The following is a 24423-nucleotide window of genomic DNA, read 5'->3' as shown; positions in this document are numbered from 1 at the left end:
TTGTACTTGGTCTTTGTCATTTAGTTCTAGGAGGAGGTCCCCGCTAGACATTTTTGAGGCTTTGTATGTCGGTCCAATTTGTCTTTTAGGCACTTGGCCACCAGGAAAGGAGACAGTTTTCTCACGGGTGTGTTGTTCTCACTATGGACTACATGGTACTTGGGGAATGCTGGGGTGTTGCTCCGAAAGGAGAACTGGAATGTTGCTTCGGTGCGGCCTCTGAAAAGAGCCCGCACCAAAGCAAGTACCCCTCAATGTCGGTGTTGCAGACACCGACATTGAGGGGTACACTTACGAAGAGGGAAATTTGGCTGTTCGTAGCGAGAATTCCCCAACATCCGGTCACCTTCCGTTTGTGCACAGTGATGGCAAAGGGAGCAACGAGAAAAAAAAAAACATACAGCGGTACGAACTATCTAGAGACGATTGATTACGAGAAGTTGGAACGGCGTATTGAGCCATTGAATTAAACAGCTACAATTGGATCAAGACTTTAGCGCATCGACAGTGTTTGACTACAAGCGCGCAAAGCAGGCCCAGCGTACGGAGGTGCAAATCTTGAAAGCTCACGTAATTGAAAGCTCACATAATTATGTAATAGCGGTGTACTTCGCAAATGAGTACCGTAGCAAGAATTTCAGCTACTCACTGCGACCGAACGGATATCTGGAATGAAACAAATGTCAGTGGCAAGACGCCAGTCGATGATTCTACGCTATCGGCGCACCTCTCGCATTATGTGCATCAGAACTGCATTTATCGGGAGGGAAAAGCAAGCAAGATATAGGAGAGACACGGCTATTGTTCCGAGTTGAGTACATGCATAGGCAGGAACAAAAGAGGAGGAAACGAACCTTAGCGTTTTGAACTGCTGTTGTAGTGGTGAAAATGTAGCTGATTTAATTTTTACAGGTGTGACTGCAGAGTGTTTAATCCTTCGGAACAATAGTGGTGAGGTCCGGAATGGCCAGTTTCGTAAAGAGAAAAGTGACAGAAACAGACGAAGGCCGAAGTCAGCAATATTGACAAACATTACGAAACAGCGCATGCTCATCCACTGCGGCAGTCATTGACAAAAATGAGTGAGGCCCATGCATGAGAATACTCAAAGTTACTGCACGGGTACTAAGGCATATTTGAAGTATACGATAAAAGAACCCAATCTGTGGAGTACCTAAGTTCCTTGGTTCTCAAAGAAAAAAAAAGAAAAAGACAGACAAGATAGTATTTAAGGTATAATACCGACCCATAAGAGAAAATAAAATAGAGCACATGCGCGTTGATAAGAAGACCTCAAGAATGTTTCTTCCCGGTAGTGAATTTTTAAAGGCAAAGCACAATCGCCTGCTTAAAAGCTAACCATCTTATAACGTACGATAGCCAAATGCTCTTCCTGAACGGATTGCCTTGTACACTGAGTGCCTTGCTGGGAGCAGGCTATATTTAGCAACTCACATTGCAAGGCGAAGTAAGCATCCCATTATCGCGACATCGAAAAAAGTACAAATTCATAAATGAAGGGCAGCTGATCAGAAACATGATTCACGGCTGTAGCTGTGTAACGTGACAAACATTGGAAGGCAGACCTCTGGTGTGAGGAAGAGCCCAACTTTGTGCTGACGGAATCAACACGCAAACTATGCCGTCGGTGTAGATTGCGCTGGTACAGTGTTGGTAAGACACACCGAGTAAAGGTAGTGCGAAGCGGTCTGCAGCACAGTTCGCATGGCCCATGACACAAGCAATACATATCAATGTTGCGAACAATAAGACTAGCGAATCGTTCCTACATGTATTTGGAAGACTTGCATTATATACAGTCGCAATGCAAGGAAGTTCAAGGAGGCTAAAAATAAAGGGCCACAGATGCGCAGGTGTCGCGAAAAGAAGTCACATGATTTGCAGACCCATCAAAAAATGAAAAGAAGGCGCTACAGTTTATTTTATTGGCGCATATGCTTCAGTTGGTTGTACTGCTGCGCTCAGGCTCATTTTATTGAGATAACTTGGCGAATGCTGAAAAAGCGTTTATTAGACACTGACGTGGAAATGTACCGATAACCATCAGCTGTCGAGTAAAGACTCAGACATCATGCACTCCTCAGGAATGTTATGTCTTGTTTCGTTTTTGTTGTTTATTTGAAGAAGGATGTTACAGCGCCGTGTCCAAGAAGCAACGCACGTTGTTTAGTCGCTGCCTTTCATTAAAGGTAAAGGACGGTTACCATTAGTTCAGTTAGCATTAGTTCAGTAAATATATTACAGTAGTGCGAATCCCGTACAGTAGTCAACCGTGCAGCGCTCGTCCCACTGTACGGGATGATAACTTTTAACAGCTTTAACTGCGGTATTCACAAGTACAGCTCAAGCACACCAGTTAAGGTTACTTTCAAAAGTACAAATAAGTGCAAGTAATCAAAAGGTAGACGATGGTTTTGCAAACACCTAATTCGCGAACTTTTTTGTAGAAGCATATTGTGCGCTTTCGATGACATGCCACACGCTTGGTACGAGTGTATCTAGCATACTTCGAACACACGTAGAAGGCTGGAATTGAAAACGAATGTGTGCGGCTCACTGTTTTCAAGCACGCTTTAGTGAAAAAGCGGCATAATTACACCGTTCGCAGCCTTTACAGCGTTTCTCAATGTCGTCTAGCCAGAAGCACAAGCAGCTGGTCTTGGACGACAATGCAACTGTCGCTAAGGTACTTGTGTCGACGTCGCTTTTTCATTTGGTATTATGGATGGGAGTTTCAATGCGTACTGACAATGCGAAGGCTGACCCGGCTCGGTACTTGAATGTCTACGTGGTCTGTTGCGGAGAATCAGGTCTCATTTACCATTCTTGGTGACGCCATCGCCTTTCAATTGGGCGAAATGCAAGATACGCTCGTGTTCAACGCTTTCAGCGCTCGTGTTCAGTCATTTTGACGACCCGGGTCGTCAAAATTACTGATGAACTCCCCATTACGGCGTCCCTGTTAACCGAATGTAGAGTTTCGGAACGTTGAGTACCACAATTTATTAATAATGACCGGACGGCTCATTCTGCCACTCTTCCTAATCTTGCGTTGTGTGAGCGCAATCTTGGTTCGCGTTTCGAGCGAATGAAAGAAACAGTCCTCGAGCGTCGTTTTCGCATGCGCCATGATAGACAAATACGCAGGCTTTATTCTATATTTAAATTTGTTACCGTATCGGCAGGAATAAATAAGAGCACAGGTACACTGAACTGCCTATCAGTTTCAGCGTCTACAAAGCTTGCAGTTTCTGTAAATTTACAAGGATTTGTTGTTCATGTTACAATTTACGCATTCTTGCTGTATACATACCATACTTTCCCCTGCACTTGATAACTTCTGCCACGCCTGCCTGTTTGAGCCACAATTTTCTTATTCGTATCAGTGTAGATGTCTGGTGGCTTTAAGACATATCCGGTCCTTTTACGTGTTACGGACAACGCTTGTGTGCTGTTATTTATAAACATTGTATGCTATCAAGAATGCACTCCTCCTGCGTGGAATGGTGGTCCCCGGTTGTGGCACAACGCAGCGCCAACATTCTGATCAGATTGGCGCAGAGGACAGTAAATGCAACATACCATATCGTTTTGTGCACTACTGTATAATATATATATATATATATATATATATATATATATATATATATATGGAGTGCCGTCAAGACGAAGTAGAAGTGGCGCGAGTACCGGAGGAGAAGAAGGAGAAGAAGAAGAAGTTCAATAAAATGGAGGAACGGCTTTATCCGTCTCCGTTGAGTTCTTTGCATTTCGGCGCAGTCGCAGAGGATTAAAACTACTGCGCGTTGAGAAGACTCGCCGAACGGGAAGATGGACACGCCGGGTATCTACCATCCCAGTGACAAGAGCAACGCTGACTCGGGCAGGTCTTCTACATCGATCGAGCCGTTCATCGACGTCACCAGCAAGGCAAGCTCACGCGAGTGTCCCTTGACAGAGAGAGGTACGGCTGAATTTCGCAGTTTGATGCACCATGACGAGAACTACTGTCAGACACCGTCCAATGAGTCACCTTCTGGACAGAATACCATATCTATTATGATTGGCTTACTGCAGATGCAGTCAAAGCAGGTTGAGCAACAGTCACAGCTCTTGAATATATTGAGCCAGGCGGCATTACACAGAGCCGTTCCAAAAGGTGATGCCATTAAGCCGGACCATTTTGATGGTATATCAACGGCTGCCACTACATGGATTGGCTTTTATGAATATGCCTGCCAACAAAATCGATGGGATTCGGACGATGACAAGATAAGAAACCTCAGGCCAATTTTGTCGGGAATTGCGAAAAAGTGGTTCGACATGAGAATCTTAGACCACCTTAGTGACACGTGGAGTCAATGGAAACAGAGCTTTCTGACATCGTTTGAAATTAACCGGTTAGGACGGTGGAACAATGCCATTTTGTTTAGACACAAAGTCGGAAGCCTTCAAGAATACTTTTATGAAAAGCGAAGGCTACTCCTGCTCGCTGACGCAAACCTTCCTGAGACATCAATTGTGCCACTGATTATGCTAGGCATGAACAAAGACTGTCAGAAACAGCTGCTGGCCAGATCTCCTAAGACCGTTGAGGATCTCTTGCTCGCCCTGAATAACGTTGTTTTACACTCCCTTGCGCATGCCGACCGACATCTAACTACGCGGAAGAAAGCCGAAAATGTTGGTCAAGTGGACGCCAACAGCATAGTAACCCGAGAGCAGATGATCGCAGAAGCGAAAGAGATATCACTTGGGAGTGAAAGGATGGAAAGTCAACTACAGTGTAGGGACTCTGCATGTGTGTCATACAACGACAGAGCTGTTGTATATTTATTGAAGACAAACATTCTTCATGCCGAAATGAAAATTAATGGCAGAGGCACGCATGTGCTAGTGGACACAGGAGCGTCTGTGAGTCTCATAAATGAGGTCCTGGCAGACAAAAGGGAAATCCGACAAGATAAAGCAGTGGAGGTGCAAAGTTACGACGGCAGCAGAAGAATTCTGCATTACTGGACAACAGTGATTGTTAAATACCAGAATCGGACAATCGAGGTTAAGGCACTTGTAATGAATGACGTGAATTTTTCTTTCATACTGTCAAGGCCGGACATGAGGCGCCTTAAGTTAAACATATCTTGGAAAGATGAATTAACTATCGACTCAACTTTAGAAGAAAACTGCTTGGCACAAGAAACGCAGGTTAGGACGGTGAGGAACGCAGAGGAGATACTGACAACGTATCCTGAGCTCATCTGCGTTGGAGCGTACCCTCCTACGACTCCTTTCCTGGAAGTTCCATTCAAGCTGCGAGACACAAATGTAGTCCGCAAGAAGCCCTATCCGCTATCTCACGAGAAGAAAGTATGGCTCAAAAATGAACTGCAACAAATTCTAGATGCTAACATCATCAGGCCCTCGACATCCCCGTTTGCATCACCTATAACAATTGTGCCTAAGGAGGACGGTACCTTCAGGTTGTGCACGGACTACCGATTGATAAACCGACAGACAGACTTGTTTCCATTTCCTATGCCACGGATCGATGACATAATTAATGAAACTGGAGGATGTGAGTGGTTTTCGCGAATCGATCTCTGCAAAGGTTATTGGCAAATTCCTCTACAGGAAGAATACAAGAAGTTTACAGCTTTTGTTACACCTTTCGATGTGTACAAATACAACAGGCTCCCATTTGGCTGGAAGAACTCGGGCGCCTGGTTTCAAAAAATGATGAACAATGTTCTATCTGCTTGTACCGAACAATTTTGTAACGTCTACGTGGACGACATAATTGTGTACTCTAAAACAGAGGACCAGCACGCAAAGCATTTATCACAGGTTTTGGAAGCACTGAGTAAAGCCAAGTTGAAGATCAATGTCAGAAAAAGCGAGTTCTTCAAGCGGTCTGTGGTATTTCTGGGCAGAGTGTTTGACGGCCACACGAAAAGCACCAAAGCAGAGTCTGTCGAGAGGATAAAGACATTGCCTCGGCCGTACGATTTGCATTCCTTGCGAGTTTTTCTAGGTCTGTCTGGACACTTTCGAGCCTTCATACCACACTATGCCACCATGACGAAGTGCTTGACATCTCTCACACAGAAAGGTGCACCGTTTGTTTGGAGTGAACATTGCGAACAAACATATCAAGCACTTGTCAACATCATATCTTCAGATCCGGTCTTGATACTTCCGGACTTCGAAAAACCTTTCGAGCTCTGCACGGACGCATCACTTTATGGAACTGGGGCTGTACTCTATCAACGGGTGACTCACAGCCACCAGCGCGCCAACTCAAGGCTGTGGGTTATTACTCATACACATTTACGAAAGCGCAAGTAAACTACCCTACTACGGAAAAAGAAGCACTTGCAGTGGTAATGGCTGTAAGGTATTTCCGAACCTATCTTGAAGGTCGACAGTTCAAGCTGTTTACGGACAACAAAGCACTTACCTATCTTCTCAATCTCTCTCAACCGAAAGGCAGAATTGCAAGGTGGATTAACGAACTGCAGCAATTCACATTTGAAGTGACCCACAGACCAGGGGACAAGCTACCAGAAGCTGATGCATTATCGAGGCTGCATATTCCATCAGCAGCAAATACGGAAAAAGTGTGCGCCATCGGCATCTGGGAGGGAACAGAGGAAATTCGACCACAGGGCGAGAAGCTTTACGTGCCCGAAACATGCCGGCCAAGAATCTTGCGACTTTACCACGACCGCGCCGAATCGGGTGGGCATGACGGATTCTCAAAGACGTTCAGAAAGATAAACCAGCGCTTTACCTGGGAAAGTATGAAAGAAGACGTACATGAATATGTCCGAACTTGCCACCTGTGTCAAATGGCTAAAGCCAAATACAAACCTAGAGGAAACGAAATGGTCATTCCCAAGTATTCGAGCGTACCCTTTGAAGTTGTCCACCTCGACTTCGCTGAAGTCAAAAAGAAGGGGGAAGGCGTGCGGAGGACGCAGGCTTTCCTTGTCGCCATTGACGAATGTACAAGAATGGCAGCAGCTAAATGTGGAAAGGAGGATGCCAACTCTGTAATCGCCCTAATGGAACGCGTCATCTTCAAGACAACTAAAGTATTGGTCTCTGATAATGGACCTGCTTTCCGTAGCGAAAAGCTCAGAAGATGGGCCGAACAGAGAGGCATCACTCTAAGGTTTTCGACTCCGTACCATCCGGAAGGCAACGCACTCGCAGAAAGGTTAATTCGCGACCATAAGAAGTATTTGGATCTATACCCTACCTTCCCTGGTGGATGGAAATGTGCCTTGGAAGCTGCAGTGACTCACCACAATAACACCTACACGGAGGGGTTGGGCTGCAGTCCATACTTTTGTGCAAATGTAACAAGTCCTTGGCTTCCTGCAGATCATCAGTTAGGAATCGCCGGCCGCGTTATTCTTCTAGAGACCCCCAAGACAGCCGAACAGCAAATGAAATATAAATGTGGAATGAAGAGAAACTTTGACAATAGGCACTATCATAAGTTGCCTGTGGTTGAACCTGGAAGTTTTATACTCGTCAAGAAAAGACTGAGCGGCTCCAAGTGCCAATTTAGTGGTCCATACATGGTCACCAAAACGGCAAGCCAGCAAGGAATCCTCAAGTCAGTGTACTACGAGACTCCGGCGAAGACGATCGAAGTTAGCTCCGTTGGGAACATCATCCCGTACCATCCCAGGAGGGATGGAGTCAGAGGCCCCGGAGAATGTGGAGTGCCGTCAAGACGAAGTAGAAGTGGCGCGAGTACCGGAGGAGAAGAAGGAGAAGAAGAAGTTCGATAAAATGGAGGAACGGCTTTATCAGTCTCCGTTGAGTTCTTTACAATATATATTAAAATTTATTAAAACATAATGGCAAAGAGTTAATAAAACGATATATTTTGCGTTTGTGGTCCTCTGTCCAACTGCTCAGAGCGCTGTTGCTGCCTTAACCGTTAACCTCGGGCAATAATCTATTGAACACGCACTGCCAGCTTACGTTACTCACACCGCAAAGCTCATCCACCGCGCATAAAACTTGCGCATCACAAGGAAACTACGTTCATCAACCAGTATGTCAAAATTGATGCGAGCTGGTGAGATAAATTTTAATGACAGGTGGATCGGTTAACAGCGCAAAAGGCTTGGCTTACTGTTAGTGATGTATACATAACAAGACTCAAACGACGAAAGAAAACTTTAAAAAAAAACACGAACGCGTCCACTTGCACCCAAGGTCTGCAAGGGTCATCAGTGAGTATCATGAAACGAACAAAGTTGTGAGTGAAACTTTGTGGCGCCGTTAATAAAAAATGTTATCCATCTGTATGGTGCTGCTAAAAACAAAAATATAGGTAATATATTTATTTACGTATCATCAAGCTCCACTCTCCACTTTATTCCTTTCATTAAAAATGAAGCGCAACAAGTGGGGAGATTTGAACCTCGGCCTTCAGCGCATCAGCCCTGTGCTCTAACCATTGGGCTTCAACAATATTTCTATTTTTCTTGCACATACGCTTCCCTCGGGGAAACACTAACTAGCTGTTTAAGATGACCGCTGCGTGTTGACGATAATTATGATTTCCATACTACGACACATACTCACAGCGGGAGACTGGCTAAGAAGTAGCCGGTAGATATAAAATAAGTAAGAAAAAATGAAAAGAAAATACCAGCCGACATAATATTTGTCTGATTTCGTAGGAGGGGTACGCGAGAGCACATTTATGCGCTCGTCGCTTTGCTTTACGCCAAAGACAACAGAAGTGAATGGGCAAATTTGCCGCTTTTCATTAAGCGCTTGAGGATAAGTGCGCTTCACATAGATTCTAACATGCATAGATGTCCTCGTCTAGGGCCGTTCGCCATGTTTTGTGCTGGATGCCTCTGGTCTCACGGATGCAGTGCCTTCAGCAGCTCTCTTTTCTGACCACTTTATTTCTCTCCTCACCCACTGCCGTTATCTCACGAGTAATAACACCGGCATCTTCCAGAGGGCCCTTAAGTTGCACTACGAGTCGACTCGCCGCTCCGTGACAGAACCGGCCTGGAGGCAAGGTTCTGTTCTTCACACCCGTGCTCCCTCCCAGTATGTGTGACAAGTGACTCAATCGTTTTATTGGACAGTACCAAGTTATTATGGAGACGCCCCCTGGTAATTGTCGCGTCTCATCTGTTCGTGCTACTTCTGACAGTAGTTGCCGCAGGACAAAGATAGTGCATGCCTCTCGTTTGTAACCACACATTCAGCGCATTTCATAGCACTCACACGTGGCCAGGCAGCCACTTTCGCCGCGAGGGGAAGTGGATTTAATGCAGCTGGGACGTCCATTTTTCTCATCTGTACATATCATCATCAGCAAGCATAACGTCTGCGTCGTCATACCTCGAGCTGGCCGAGAATAAACCGCTTGCGCGTACGATATATCTATATAATATGCCTATATATATATATATATATATATATATATATATAGTCATATCGTAAAAGCCAACAAACACACCAAGGGCAGCATAGGGGAAGTTACTTGTGCTTAGTAGTTGAATTAAAGAAATTATATAATAATGGAAATGAAAGTGGATGAAAAAACAACTGGCCGCAGGTGGGGCACGAAACCACGTCTTCGCATTACGCGTGCCATGCTCTCACCAATTCAGCTAACGCAGCGCCGTTCTCCCATCCACTTTCTGGGGTATTTATGTTTATCCACTAGACCTGCACCTGGAAATTAGGGAGAACTAGAACTAAACCGGGAACTACTAGAACAAAGTTACTAGAACTAAACCCAGACCTCCTGCCTGTGAGGGTAGACGCCTCAATGCGCTACAGCAGGAAGAAGCCACGAATAATATCGTAAATTCTGGCCAAATGGCCCTTCAGTGGCATATATTGTGCTAAACTCTATCCATAGTCACTAAAACACGAAGACAGTCACTCAACCACATGTGAAATTAGATTTATTTCACTACGATATACATGCATTTCAGTACAGTGACCTCCAGCGTTCGCACTGGCTAGCGCGGAATCCCTGCGTCTCGTTGAAGTGTCCTTGACTGATGAGAATCACTTTTTGTGTGGAAAAGGTGAACTGTGGCCATTTCTGCGCCTTAGGTAGTTCAGGAATGCTGTATGAAAATAGTAAATGCATCATGTTACTTCCGTGAACGTTCGTGAGAGAAATAAAGGTGATTTGGCTACTAGGATTCGTGTAACCAAATGCTTGCAAACATACTCATCGCGAGCGGCAATGTATGCGCGAGATTACGAAAAAGAAAAGGAGCGGCAAGCCCTAGCTTGCAACGGCCGACTGGCCTTAACACTGTTGCGATAGGCTGTACATATGTTTCTTCAAGGTAGTACTGTCGTTCTGGACCCTTTAACAATTTTGTTGGATCCGAAAAGTGTAAGAATGCAATGTACTCAAAAACACTGCAATAAACTTCCAACTTCAACTTAAAATTTTAACATCGCTGCTTCATAATGAAAATGCGTCGTACAATGATGATACTGCATAATACAATAATGGGAGCCCGGGCGTTTGTGGCCCAATGGTCCTTGTTGATTTCATGGCGATAACACTTACCAATAACAATGATCACGTTGTTGGCGCCTTCCGCTGTGTAAAACGCTTTGGTACGGGCAGCGATTATTAGAGCGCCGCGCCACTAGTTGGGATACAAATTCTGTTGAGAGGTGCAGCGCTCGACGCGTATAGTAAATACCGACGACGGGATTTAAAAAAGTCTTGTGCATGGAAATTCTAGCTCGACGAAACCACTCTCAGCAATGGGCTTAAAGAGGATGATCGTACCAGTGATAGCGTTAAAGATAATAAGAATGAATTATCTTAACACATTCCCTCATTACCTAAGCACCCTTCCTTTTGCCTGATTAGCTGGGCCATGACGATATAGACCCTTGAGGCTTGCGGAGGCATTTCAGTGTATTCTTGCCGTCCTTTCTTAGAACGTTTAGTTTAAGGAGGAAGAAACAAAAAAAGCAAGTATCTATAACATGCGTATGGTTGTGGATTTGCACTTTCTTCGGAAATAGGGTGAATGAGGTATTCTAGCGCCGAAATGGCAATGAGTACTCTCTTGACGATCATGGTGCGCAGATTTTTCAGTCTCACACATAGCTTGCTGTTTTACCACCCGATAGATTACAAGACCTATGTATTTCTGGAAGCGGCTTTAGAGGGAGCTTCGCGCTATTAGTATTTTTAATATAGTAGCGTCTACCGCCAGTGCTCAGCCAATCTACCGTTAACCGGAACGCAAGTTGGACTATTCCATATGGGCAGGAGTAGCTCAGGTAGTTTATTAACAAAAAGCGTGAGAACAAAAATGCGTTCATATGGAAAGTAAGCAATATACTTAGCTTCATCAGGCGGGAAATTCAGCTCCTCAACAAACAATTGTAATGTACTTCCCCTTGGCTACTTAATGTTGAAGAAAATACCAATGCGGCTAGCCTCGACAGGGTTCAAATTATAGCAGACAACAAAGTGTCTTGTTTCACGCAGCAGATATTTATTATGCTGTCTTTATGGGTGCAATTAAACCACTGTAAAAAACTACATTCCCATTCAAGCGTGTATTCTGCAAGCAAGCCTAAATTCAGTTAGTGCATTTCACGACCAAGAGATAGAGCGAAATTTCCAAATACAAAATGAAACTTGTGGAACAAGATTCATAATTAGGTTCTGTGTAATGCACTATTGAAATAGAAAAAAAAAAGAATTTACGTACCCATTCTCGCTGAAACTTGCCAGCATCCGAATAAACGCCTCACTCATGTGGCCATCCAGAGAATCGGAGTCTTCGGCGTAGGGTTCACCGAACACAAATTGTATATCCGAGGCGTGCGGGACTCCCATCCATTCTGGGAGCGACAACTTGGACGACTTATGGGCGAACACATAGGCAAACACCTTGTTGTTCCTTTCGCTGTGCTTCTTTGCAAAGAACCGCAGCGGGCAATTGAACAGTCTGTCAGATACGTAGTCAATGTACTGCCGCCTGAGCGCGTTGTTGTCGCCTTGAGATACCTCATCTGTGTACTGCTTTAGCACGTCTGGTAAGTCTGCCTTAAGAAACCCTAATAGTCCGGCACGAAGAGAATCAGTGAGGTTTCCTGTTGCTGTGGCGTTAAGATCGTCAAGCAAGAGTTCTGGTTTCGGAGGAAAGAGAAGAAACAGAGCAGCTTCGTCGGAGGTTACCCCGGCTACTACATCGACCGATGAGAAGAATCCGCGGTTCATGGCCACCAGAGGATGCCGGGGCAGGAACTCGTTATGGTAGGTGAGGCCGAATGGAGCGAGCTTTGGCGCCTTGTCCGCAAGAGAAACCTTCAAGAGTTCATCCGCTGACTTGTTTCGCATGCAGTTTACAATTTCTTCAGGATTGGACGACATACTGATGGTTCTTTCTCTGGAGCAGCCAACAGCATTTGCAACTGCGTCACCCTTTGCCATGCTCTCTTCCACACTGTCCCAAAGGTCAAAGCTGTACATTGTGCCACTCAGCAACACGGCTCTCCTGAAAAGGCCGTTGCTCATCGGGGACAGGATGTGCGCATGCGTGCTGACTGAGCCTGCACTCTCACCAAACAAGGTGACTCGCTTTGAATCTCCTCCAAAAGATTTGATATTGCGCTGCACCCATTTTAGGGCCATGTTCTGATCCATGAAACCAACGTTACCAGGTGCCTCGGGAGAGTTCGCGTTCATGAAGCCTAGTATGCCAAGTCGGTAGTTCATTGAGACAACAAGCATGTCAGTAAGCGCTGCGAGCACTGCTCCAGTGTAATTCGCTTCATTAGCGCTGCCGAAAGTGAGGCCTCCTCCATGGATCCAGACTAGGACGGGTCGGCTGGGCGAAGGTTTTGAGGCGCTTTCGGGGACCCAGACGTTGAGATGCAGGCAATCCTCTGTGAGAGTAACGCCGTCGAGTGTGAACCCAGGCACTGCCACCTGCGTTAGGAAAGGCCATGGGACGTCAAGCTGTACTGTGGTGCATGCTGACTCTTGAGGTCGGTACACATGATATGAAGGCAGCGGTACTTGATTTGTACTCTCCAAGATCTGTGGAGTTTTTAGTTTCTATTTTGTCAAGTTCAGTTTTTTTTAAATACCAACATACCCCTCCATCCATTGCAAGTTCGTTGAGTGCCGTGATGACTCTACAAAAGCATTTCCGGCTAAATCTGATATTATTATGATCACCAGGACATGTGGACACCAACGAGGACGACTGCCTATTGTACCGAATACCCTAATCTTGAGTCCACTAGCTCCATTTCATTCGCCCAAGCTTCCTGGTGTAGTCATCATTATCACAACCACCACCAGCCTATTTATGTGCAGTATAGGATGAAGGCCTCTCCCAACGATTTCCAATGATCCCTGTCGTGCGCCAGCTGATTTCATCGCATAGGTTAAAGCATAGGTTTAGCATAGGTTTAAAAATATGCACAGTTCGGGACTGTAAATTTCATGATATAATAACGCATTCTAATTCCTCATAAGCTGAACTATTTGTCCGAAATAGTTTCACATTCTATCAGAAAGGTATATGCAGGCTGCCATTTCTTCTCATCTCTTTACTATTCAAGTTTATCGTTGTGGGCGGCGTCATTGTGCCCACCACAAAGCCGAGAACAAATGCGTTTACGTAGGCAGTGTATAGCGTCCAGGTTTGTTGCAAGGGCGTCAGCCTGGTAAGGACCCGTGCACGTCACTACGCTGTGTCGGCCTGATTGACACCTGACGACCTGTACGTTAAACCAGGATGCAATGTGACCGCACTAACATCTTCACCACAATTTTCTGCAAGTGAGTAATATTAATAGGTGTGTCTACCTTTATTTAAAGGTAGACACACCAATGAGCCCCAACGAAAATTTCCTACGCAATTTTTTTCCTCTAATTTGTACATTGATGTCGGAGCCTGGCATGGCAGTCAAAAAATATCACGTGAATAAACTTGTAAAAACTGCAGAAATCATATCTCATTGGGTTTTACGCCCCACAGCGAAGTTTCAGAACATGCGGAATTCTGACCAGCTGGAGCATATTAACGTGCAGAATGTTCTCACTACATTTGTAGTCTACAGTTCCGCATCTATTATTATATGGTTGCCGGAAAACAGGAATAGAATAGATGGCCTCGTAATGAGCAAGAGCTCACCATATGCAATGAGCCACTACAGCACATGGTTCGGAAACCGGTGTGATATGTGGTTACAGACCCATTGCACTGGGAGCATGTCTGCATACCACATATAGACTCCGGTTTCCAAAGCAGACCATGGAATTGCGAGAAGTAACGTCCCGACATACTGTCACAATGGCTGATTTATAATAGTGTACAAGTTTTATGTGTGGTTCAGTCCAGGTTATAATGAACAGCCTTATGCGTCAAAAATAGTTGGATACTATATGAAATAATTGAATACGCCTTAACTCGCCTAACTCAAACTTTAACAAACTTTTCTGTTTTTGAATGCGTTTGTTATATAGAAATATTTGCCTCCAGTCGAGATAAGAAGAAAGGAAAGAATACGTTAAACAAAAACAAAACTATGCCAAGTTTGCAGTAATTTTTGCCTGTTTATCAGTCTCACTAACAGCGCTATTCTCGGTGCACAACATTATGCGGAGCTGCTCCCGCCCACTTTCCTCGATGACGGTACCGCACCGGCGCAGCACCTCCATCGCATAAAGCGCACCCCGAAGCATCGGGCTAGGCGGCTCTTCACACTCAAGGCTTTGCCGGAACTCGAGGCAGCGGATGCTTCGAGTTTGATACATTCAACGTCCACTTCGTTATGAGTCCGTTATATTACCTGAGTGTTTTAGATATAGAGAATAATTGGCATTTTATGGTTTGTTATATTTGCGTTTGACTGTTATACTTGGGTTTGCATGTCCCGCACCTGAGGGCAAGCCGTGGACCTTGCAGTGACGTCAAGGGTGCCATCCCAGGCACTCTTGGGCTGCGGAGGCAGGAATCGCAGGTTGCCAACGGGTGGTTCGGCGAACGGAATGCCGCGGTACTCCTCCACAGACTTTCCAAGGGCGTGCACCAATTTCCCACGAACTGTACCCTCTCTTGTCTCCCTCTCGACGTGCATGTCTTGAGCCATGGCACTCAGCACGCCAGTGAGCAGCAGGGGAATGAGCACAGTTGTTGCCGACGCCATTGGTCCCGGCTGTCCTTCACCGAGGCTGGAAGGATAACTTTCAATCAAGCATTCAGAGATTCCACACATCATTGAGTATTGACGTCTTGCATTGACGCCATTCCTATCCGCTTTGTTGGAGGACGAGCACGGTGAAATGCTGCGTCTGTTGGCAGTCTCACGCCATTGCTCAGTCATGGTTCTGGCATGCACGTTAGCAGCGTTTCGACCGCGTCTTTATGGCATTGTAACACGTTGCCCAAGTCAACATGACAGGCTGACGCCATTCTAACAGCCACGTCCTAGCATCCTATCAACTTTAATCTTGGTTAGTCTTTACGGTGATTTTTCAGTGATGATCGCATGCGCAAAAACGGGCAGGTGTCTGCCATGGACGTATATACCCGCATCCTATTACTTAAATAAATGGGAGCGAAAGGCAGATCGGGCTATAATGCCCCGACTAGAGGAGCACCTGTTGGTATCTCACCATAAAAATCAGCCACGCGCTGTACTTTGAGTCAGTCGACGGAAAATTCAAATTCTACAGCACCTGCTAGTTCGTGGGCATTAAACGGTGCCAGGAGCGCGTTAAGAACCACTGCGCGTACTGTGATGGAACTACCAGACAACGTTACCAAACTTCTCTGTCGTATAAGCGGTACTGGTGATCATTTATATATGCATTTTTATTACCTTTATGTCTATTCTAAGGCATAAATTAGGACAAGTCATTGCGTTGTATGAGGCATCATCATCATCATCATCATCAGCCTATATTTATGTCCACTGCAGGACGAAGGCCTCTCCCTGTGATCTCCAAGTATCCCTGTATGCGCTAGCGTATTCCAACTTGCGCCTGCAAATTTCCTAACTTCATCATCCCACCTGGTTTTCTGCCGTCCTCGACTGCGCTTCCCTTCTCTTGGTATCCATTCTGTAACCCTAATCGTCCACCGGTTATCCATCCTACGCATTACATGGCCTGCCCAGATCTATTTCTTCTGCCTAATGTCAACTAGAATATCGGCTATCCCCGTTTGTTCTCTGATCCACACCGCACTCTTCCTGTCTCTTAACATCACTCCTAGGATTTTTCGTTCCATCGCCCTTTGTGCGGTCCTTAACTTGTTCTCGAGCTTCTTTGGTAACCTCCAAGTTTCTGCCTCAGATGTTAGCACTAGTAGACTGCAATTATTGTACGCTTTTCTTTTCAACGACAGTGGTAAGCTCCCAGTTAAGATTTGTCAATGCCTGCCGTATGCACTCCAACCCAATTTTAATCTTGTGTGAATTTATTTCCTATAATCAGGGTCCCCTGTGAGTTATTACCAACTCAGTTCACACGCACGGTGTCACACGCGCACAGATAAACATCAACATGTCTCACTCCATGATCGAGGAACTAACTAGTTGTCGAAACGCTGGAGTGAAGAGGCGTGGCGGCAGCGAGCCAATTTCACTTCGTGCTGCCTCTAGCGTCAACGCGAAATAGGCGTCGAAAGCAAGGCGCATACAAAGCTACCAGAACTCGGAACTTTGTCCACATCGCATATCGCTTTCAAGATAGGGCGGCCGCGCTGCCGCGCCGTACGCAGCAGCCGCTGGGGCAGAAAAAGAAAATTACCTTTTCCCAACCGCCACCACTATGATTCGAGCACATGTCAAGGCAGCGAAGTGCGTTCCAGAGTTGCGTGCGACGACCACTAAGCTATAGCGCAGTTTTTCTTCATTACTTGGAAAACAAATGTGAAAATACATTGTAAAGCGAACATCGCTACACAGTCCCAACGCGAGCAAACGCACACATTTGGCCAACGAGTGCACCCAGTGAGGCGGAGGTTCCTGCGCAGCATACACACTTCTCACATAAGCTGCACTATCACGGTAGTATAATCTTGTAGATCACAGGCTTTCGGCCTTGCGATCACACAGTCTAGATCTCTATATGCTGTATAAACCCATTACTATGAACATGTCATAGGGAGGACCGTCAGTATTCTTAAACGATAGATGTTTAATTGAGGTTGGTCTGCTGTCAATATCCTTTCTGAGCATACGTTGGAGAATGTCACAAAAAATGTAGCATCTCTACAATCCATGAAACAGTCATCTATGGTCTTGGCACATGGACAGAGTCGACAGTTACTGGATAACGGCACAAAGCAGTCCCTCGAGTTTAACGAAGTTTTTATAGGAAGTGTTTCCCAATGCAATTTCAAGAAAACATTTTTTTTAACTCCAAGAGGTATATACATTTTACAAATCCGCCCCAGTACATCCTGATAGGACCCAGCTATACAAAATTGACTCCGCTATTGCAGCAGAAATAGCTTTTCGACTCGCAGTGAATATGTACCCAAGGCTGGATCTAACTTTAAAGAAATGAAAGGAGTCAGCGAGCTCCTTGAGAAATCCCAAAGAAGCATGTGGGACATCTTCGGCATCTGATGACGCTGCTACAATAGGAAGATAATGAACTAATCGGAGCTGTAACATTTCGCTCAAAAGCGGTGGTCACTGTATGGAAAGAATAACAGGCGAGAAACAATTTGCGTACCGAAGAGATGGATTAACCCTACGCCCCCACGGTCAAGAGGAGGAACGGTTTATTGTGTCACATCGATTCATCACTCCAGCTCTAAATGTATGTTGCAAATAAGCTATGCACTGCCTGAAAGCGAACTCGTGAGAAGTGCAGTGCTTGCAGCGCATACATGAGACGGGAAACTAAGAACACATTGCACACTTCGGCAAGGCTGAACATTGAGAAATTCCGCCATCGCCATGAATTCATTTCACGTTGCATTTTTCAAACTTCTCCCGACGAATGAGTATGGCTGTTTCAATAGTGTGGGAGAGGTACTCCCTTTAAGCGCTGATATTTGTTCTATTGAATGCCTGCATAGTGTGAGGGCATTGTGCACCACAGGCTAAACCAAAACCCGGAACTTTTTTCACAGTTCACGCTAGCATCAGAAGCCCCGCAAAAATATTCCGTAATGGCAAGAGCAGTCGTTAGGTTATTTTTATGAGTAAAAAAGTCACGCAGAAACTCCTCTGGGAGTTGTCTAGTTATGCGTGAGCATGGTGCCACTTGTTCAACTCCACGCAGCCCCGTGTAATTATCAGTGTTATGACACTTGATCCGGCCAGTATACAAACGACCGCTCGGCGGTGACACGAACTAGTGCGGATGGCGGCGCAAGGTGCATTGATAACGCTAGAAAAGTACTGCAGGTGGCGGCGCCAGGTGGGCTAATGAGCTTCCGATCATCATAAGCCATTATCGCTCTTTAGCGCCTTGTCCATCCATGTCGGACCATTCTTACAGTGTACTAGTACACTGTACCATTATAAAGCGTGATCAAAGGACACTGGCGGTGGCACGGATCGATCAAACGTACTCTGGCACGGCCGCCCGGAGCGTACCTTCAAAGCGATCCGCGAAGCGTGCAGAGTGCCGACTGCTGATAGCTCCGCGCGTTGTGTTTTCACCGCTCCGCGTTGAAGAGAGACGCGCGGGCCCATATCTTGAAAGCTATCGTCTCACGGGAAGGATGGACGGACTGACATACAGTTGTTCTGGTTGGGTAAGCATAGAAATGCTTACGCATTTAAAAAAGTAGGCCACGTCGTCTGTATATGAAAGAACCCGAATCTCATTCGACGGCAATTTGAACCTCTGATGTTTTTTTTTTTTCAGAATGCGCCTACAAAGTGGCTCTGAATACAAATAGAACAAAAGCGGTGTCATAGGGCAACCTGGCCTTACTGATGATAAAATCCTAATCAGATCGGAGAGTGAACCGTTGACTATCAGCCTCATTGAGCCATTTGCATAAAATATTCTGCAACCTCCAAGGAGCCGGGATCCACTACTTATAACTTACTAGCGATAATACGCATTTGCTACAAGGTATTACAATGTGCAGAACAGCTACGTTTTAAGCCTTGTGCGCAGCAAGAACAAATCTAACGGAACTGAGCACACTCACGAGAGATTAGGCAGAAAATGATGACATAGGGACCGCTCCGAGGAAGCTTATTGAGTCAGAAACGTGGCAAGCCGCTGCTTAAAATATTTGCCAAATAAATAACGAAGACCAAAACACCATAATCCTGATTCAATGCATGAGCGGAAAGTTTAGATAGCTTGGAATACGTATTTAGCCCCGCATTTAGAGCAAACACCATATAATCTGCTCGCGCCGTTTGGGCATAGCTTAATCAGCTCCGAAAGCGCTCTGGCGTCTTCTCTGAAACTGCGGCCAAAGCTTCGTGTCGTCCACTCAGTCACCGTCTACGATATCTCCCGAAACTGGGGTTTGCTAAGCTGCACCGGCGTCATACACATTCATTGTAAACACGGAGGCAACGGAGGCAGTTGAGCGTAGCAATGGAGGCATCACCACTTGATCAAACATGATAACACCCACAGGATCGCAGCGAAGAGGGTCAATAACTGCGCCCTGGTACTATGAATATCATGAATACAATAGTGGTGACCAATTACTGCAATATTTTGTGCTCCACGCCGGCTCTGAGAGCGATGGCGTCTTAGCACATATTTAGGAAGACAGAACAAGCAATACTGAACCGGAAAAGGGTGAAAAATGTCGCAGTTTCGCCCGAAAGGCGAAGCATCAATTGCGATAGCAAATTGGTAGAGAGCTATTCAGAGTAGGGATAGTAGAGTAGTTTTATCGGCCGCATAAACTTGGACACATTCGCTTTCTAACTGAATTGACAAGCGTGGTGTCATCGCGCACAAGCAAACATGAATAGATCACACTGAATGACCGCAGACAACGACTGTCAAAACGCTGGCGCGGCCGCTGCAGCGGGCGAAGAATCGTGCGGTCTATCGCTTCAACGGAAACTGAGCGGCATTTACAAAAGTCAGAGCCGTGTGGAGATAAGAGACGGTGCGGGCGACGGCACCACAGCCAGTGCAAGCGTATTTGTTGGCAGAGTTTTTTTGCTTTCGCGGGGGAGATTGCGTTGCCAGTTCTCCTTGCGCTGGGTTGCAAGATAAGCATTTGGTGCCGTAGCACAGCGTCGCCCCGCCTCCCTCCCCCCCATACCCCCACGGCCTTTTGGGCGACAATCGCGTTTGCTTTCCGCCGTGCGTTGGCTCTCCGTGATAGCGCGCGTCCCGCGCGCGCTTTTACTCGTACGGCGCGCGGCGACGATTTTATCGCCCTTGGAATCTATACGAAACCTGACGGCGACGGCGACGACGACGGCGACGCCGACGGCAAAAATCCCGTTGAAGTGTCCATATAATTGCTATCGCAATAAAATGTACATCTTCGGGTTGTATATAGCGCGGAGGGAGCGACCACAAAAAAAAAAAAGGGGGCCGTATTCTGAAACGTTCCACTTCGGCGATAGTTCGCCTAGGCGACAAATCCGCCTTCAGGCGCGCGCTGATTGGCTGTTTTAGAAAAAATCGATGAGATGTAGCAAAATTGGCGTTCTACTTCGGGAGGTGCGGGAGGCCGCGCGCGCCGGCCCGGGCCGCTGTATCTTGAAAGCCATCTGCGTCGAAGACACAGTCCGCCGCGCGCTGTGTTTCCGCGGCTTAGTTCGCGTCGATGCGAGACGCAGCACGAAAGTTCATTCGCTCGCTGTTGCGCTTCTTCACTGTAGCGTTTTGACAGTAAGTTTCCGCGGTCATCGAGTAAGATGCGTTTATGTTTGCTTGTGCGCGCGTGACACCATGATTCTTCTTTAAGTTAGTATATCTATGCTTACAAGTTTATACAGGCGATAAAACTACTATCCTTACTTCACATAGTTGGCCACTAAGTTGCTATTGCAATCGATGCTTCGCCTTTCGTGCGAAACTGTGACTTTCTTGTGGTAGTTCCTTATGCGCTATACAACCCGATGATCATTAACCAACAAGCAGAAATGTCCACTATCTTGAGATGTGCATCACATAGACATTATTGACAAAATTTTGGTATGTTGTCGTGCCATTCTTATTTGTCGTGCACGTGAAAACAGCGTTGACGCTACGAAAAAGGCAAAGAATGCAATGATGATCATCATCCTCAAACATGTGGCACATTACCACCACAGAGGAAGCACCAATAATCAGTTGACCTGGGCAAAACAAGGGAGGAAGCATCGGCAGGGTCACTACCAACTTCAAGGAGGTATGACCTAATGCCAACGCTATTCTCTCGCATTTTCCGCTAAATCGTCACTGAATACAACCAGTAAATAACTTTCACACGTGCTTGGCGCCTGTATTCAATTCTTTTTATGAGAAAAAAACAACGCGTCTGACGCTACCGTAAATCGAGATTTATGTTACGAGTACTCAATGAAATGCGCACAATGTACCATCCTTCCACACTGACTTTCTTTATCGGAGTGTGCAGTGCCATGGAATAAAATTCTTGACGCATTTATCGACAGTCAATCACGTTTTTTGATTCTAGGGGATAATATTGATTTCCAAGTGCGCGATGGTAAAGGAACCTGCGAATTTTAGGCGCTCGAGTGTAATTTCAGTATATTACAAAACATTCGCTATGATTACTTTGAATAATATCAAGGCACCGCTTCATTTCAGTGAGCCCGGAGAAAAATCTGGCCTTTAGAAAGGGTAATCATATGTCACCAATACGGCAACTGAAAGTCTAAAGAATATAAGCAGCCGATGCACATGACCTCGATGGAGTATAAAATACGTTCAATTCATTCGATGTATCAGCAGTGGTGGACGAATAGCGTTGCCTATCTGAAGAGGGGGCACACTAAAATACCCCAGAAAATATTTGCAGAGATTTGGACGAAACTCAGTGAAATGCCAGTACGTTTAGTGACGTCATAAATCCCGCCAGTACTACTCAGCGGAATCGCTATACGTAAAGCCATGATTGTAGACCAAGGAAGCATGAGCGGCGCAGCGCCGGAGACTCTCGCGGAAGAGATTCAGTGGGCGTTCTGGGGTTTTTTGGCACTCGAAATGCTTTGTGGCGAAGCCTGCAGCGCATTTTATTGAGCTCTCGAACTTTTCTGCCGGGCTAGGCATTTTTCCTGGTGCGCTGCACTATCATTGCACTCGTAAGAAAAAAAATCATAGTAGTCAAAAGGAGCAATTCACACCGGTAAAGAAGTATTACCGGATCGTGCCACACACTCTAGTGTTCACGGCGGGCTGGCAACACTTTCCAGTGTGTGTATTTCACATAGCACACTGGAAAATATTATCGTTAAGGAATACCAAGGAATGCCTGGTAGGTGTGTTCCGTCGCACTCACCGTTGAGCGATGAAGCGTAAGCCACTTTTTGCAGGCACCTTTCCAGACGACAAGGCCTGAACGAACAGCGTCGCCGCAGAACGTTTTGTGAGAGGGATGTCGCCTATAGTGGCGAAACTCGTGGAAAGCAAGGCTATGTGTCGCAGTTGCTTGCCGCCGCTAGTTTGAAGAGGAAACCAGCGTCTGTCTTGGGAGAGCGGGTAGAATCGGTGCGAGAGATGGACATCATCCTCTCCGGCAAAACGGGTGTACACGTGTTGCAAGCTTGCGGCAATACTTGCCGTAAACATTCAAGTCTCGTAATAGAGACATTCGGTCATTCCTCTCCGGACAGCATTAAACCGGCTGGAGTCTTGACCATTTTAGGAAATGAAGATCGTTGGAACATAGCCGTGCGCGTCGATATAAATTAACCCATTAAAGACCAAGAAAAACATACCAGTTACATTTTGCTGATTTTTCGTGTGAGATGATATTTTCACGCTACATGTATATTGTGAAAGATTCATGAGTGCCTCTTTATTCTTGAAATGCTAGGATAGTGTACTTTGTAAATTACGCTGTGCCTTTTTGGGAGCAAAGCCTGATGTAGTTCACCAAATATAAGTGCTATATTTTGGAGCTTCAAAAAACAAATGTGCTTGCAGCGAAGAGTGAAACAAACTTTGCGTAAGCCCTCATAACCTTCTGGTAGCAAAATGAGCAATTTAGTGGAAAATATTTTTTGCTGGGAGGTGTTTTTTCTATTCAAGTGTGCAGCATGATTTCACGGGGAAGGACTTTGGTGTTGCTTTCAGAGGCGCGCACGTGAAAATATAATATTGATGCAGATCTACACGTGATATCTTACGATGAATGCAGTTTTTCAAAACTAAAGCCTTCAGCACTTGGTTCAATGGTAGTTGAAACATTCAACAGACTCGTGGCATCTCCTCCAATTACAGTCTGTTCTCGCACTTCAGACCTGTTGCATGATTTGGTCGGCAACATTTTTGTTAGAATTCTCTGATCTTTCAAGAGATGGGATGTACGTCTAGTTCCCCAATGCTGTTTGCTCTACTTTCACTGCATAAATCATGTCAATTGGCAGGGGAATATAGATCGTCTTGTTGTTTTCTGTTTCCTCCCACCTATTTTCCGATTTGTAATAAAATCCTGCATAAGTATTCTGCTGTTGTAAATAATGTTCATATGATATCTAAATGCATTTTAATTTCTCTAAATTTAAGGCAACACTGCTCGCTATTTTATTGACTCTGAAGATAAGAGCGTCATCTATCTCGGCAGCAAGAAAGGAATCAGGAGGAATAATAGCAATGTTGATGTAATACTTTATATATTTTTACCTGCAATGGTGATTGAAATGTTTGTAGTGAGTAAAAAATATTCCAAAATTGTAAGCAAAAGATAATGGTAAAAAAGCCACCTTGTGTGCTTCGAGAACAAGTACACCCCTCGAGCATACACATAGGCCTAGTGTACTTCACAAAATACGCCTGCATTCATTTTCTCACGACGCTGTAAAGATGTATTGTATATAAAACGCCATGCATGCACGGTTTACGTCATTCTTTTATAAAACGTCCACACAAACCTCAGCTACGTGAAGCATATGATATGCTTGATAAAAATAAAGAAGGTGAATGTACAGCACCACCTCCCATGTTCAGCATTTCTCATAGTTTGGCGATGAATAAATCAAATACATCATGCAGCTGAAAAAAAGAACTACAATGTGGTCGTCTTGGCAGGACTCTTTTGAGCAAAATGGCGTACTAAGAAACACAGTATATTTCTTCTTTAATTATTTAAAAATGAAAATGGTACTGTACTTTTAAAAGTACGCTGGTCCCTAATGGGTTAAGGAGTTGCGTTAAATGGGGATAGCCTTATTACAGCACCGCTTCAGTTCCGTGAGAGCAACTTGCGCTTCAAC

At 45.4% G+C, this 24423-nt stretch overlaps 1 protein-coding gene and 1 pseudogene across 1 annotated transcript in view; both read right to left on the bottom strand.

The window, feature by feature from the left end:
• The window catches only part of LOC119465174 (acetylcholinesterase), a 35651-nt gene extending 33957 nt beyond the window's left edge, over positions 1 to 1694 (bottom strand). Inside the window, exon 1 of the mRNA XM_049655573.1 lies at positions 1587 to 1694. The gene's annotated coding sequence lies outside the window, so the exon portion shown is untranslated. The remainder of the gene's footprint in view (positions 1 to 1586) is intronic.
• LOC119465173 (acetylcholinesterase-like) overlaps positions 1 to 22662 on the bottom strand; it is a 32564-nt pseudogene extending 9902 nt beyond the window's left edge.
• Positions 22663 to 24423: the final 1761 nt, after the last annotated feature.

Source organism: Dermacentor silvarum, chromosome 9 (genome assembly GCF_013339745.2).
Source record: "Dermacentor silvarum isolate Dsil-2018 chromosome 9, BIME_Dsil_1.4, whole genome shotgun sequence".
Lineage (NCBI taxonomy): Eukaryota > Metazoa > Arthropoda > Arachnida > Ixodida > Ixodidae > Dermacentor > Dermacentor silvarum.
Note: the sequence above shows the minus strand (reverse complement) of the source record. Positions and strands in the feature narration are given on the sequence as shown.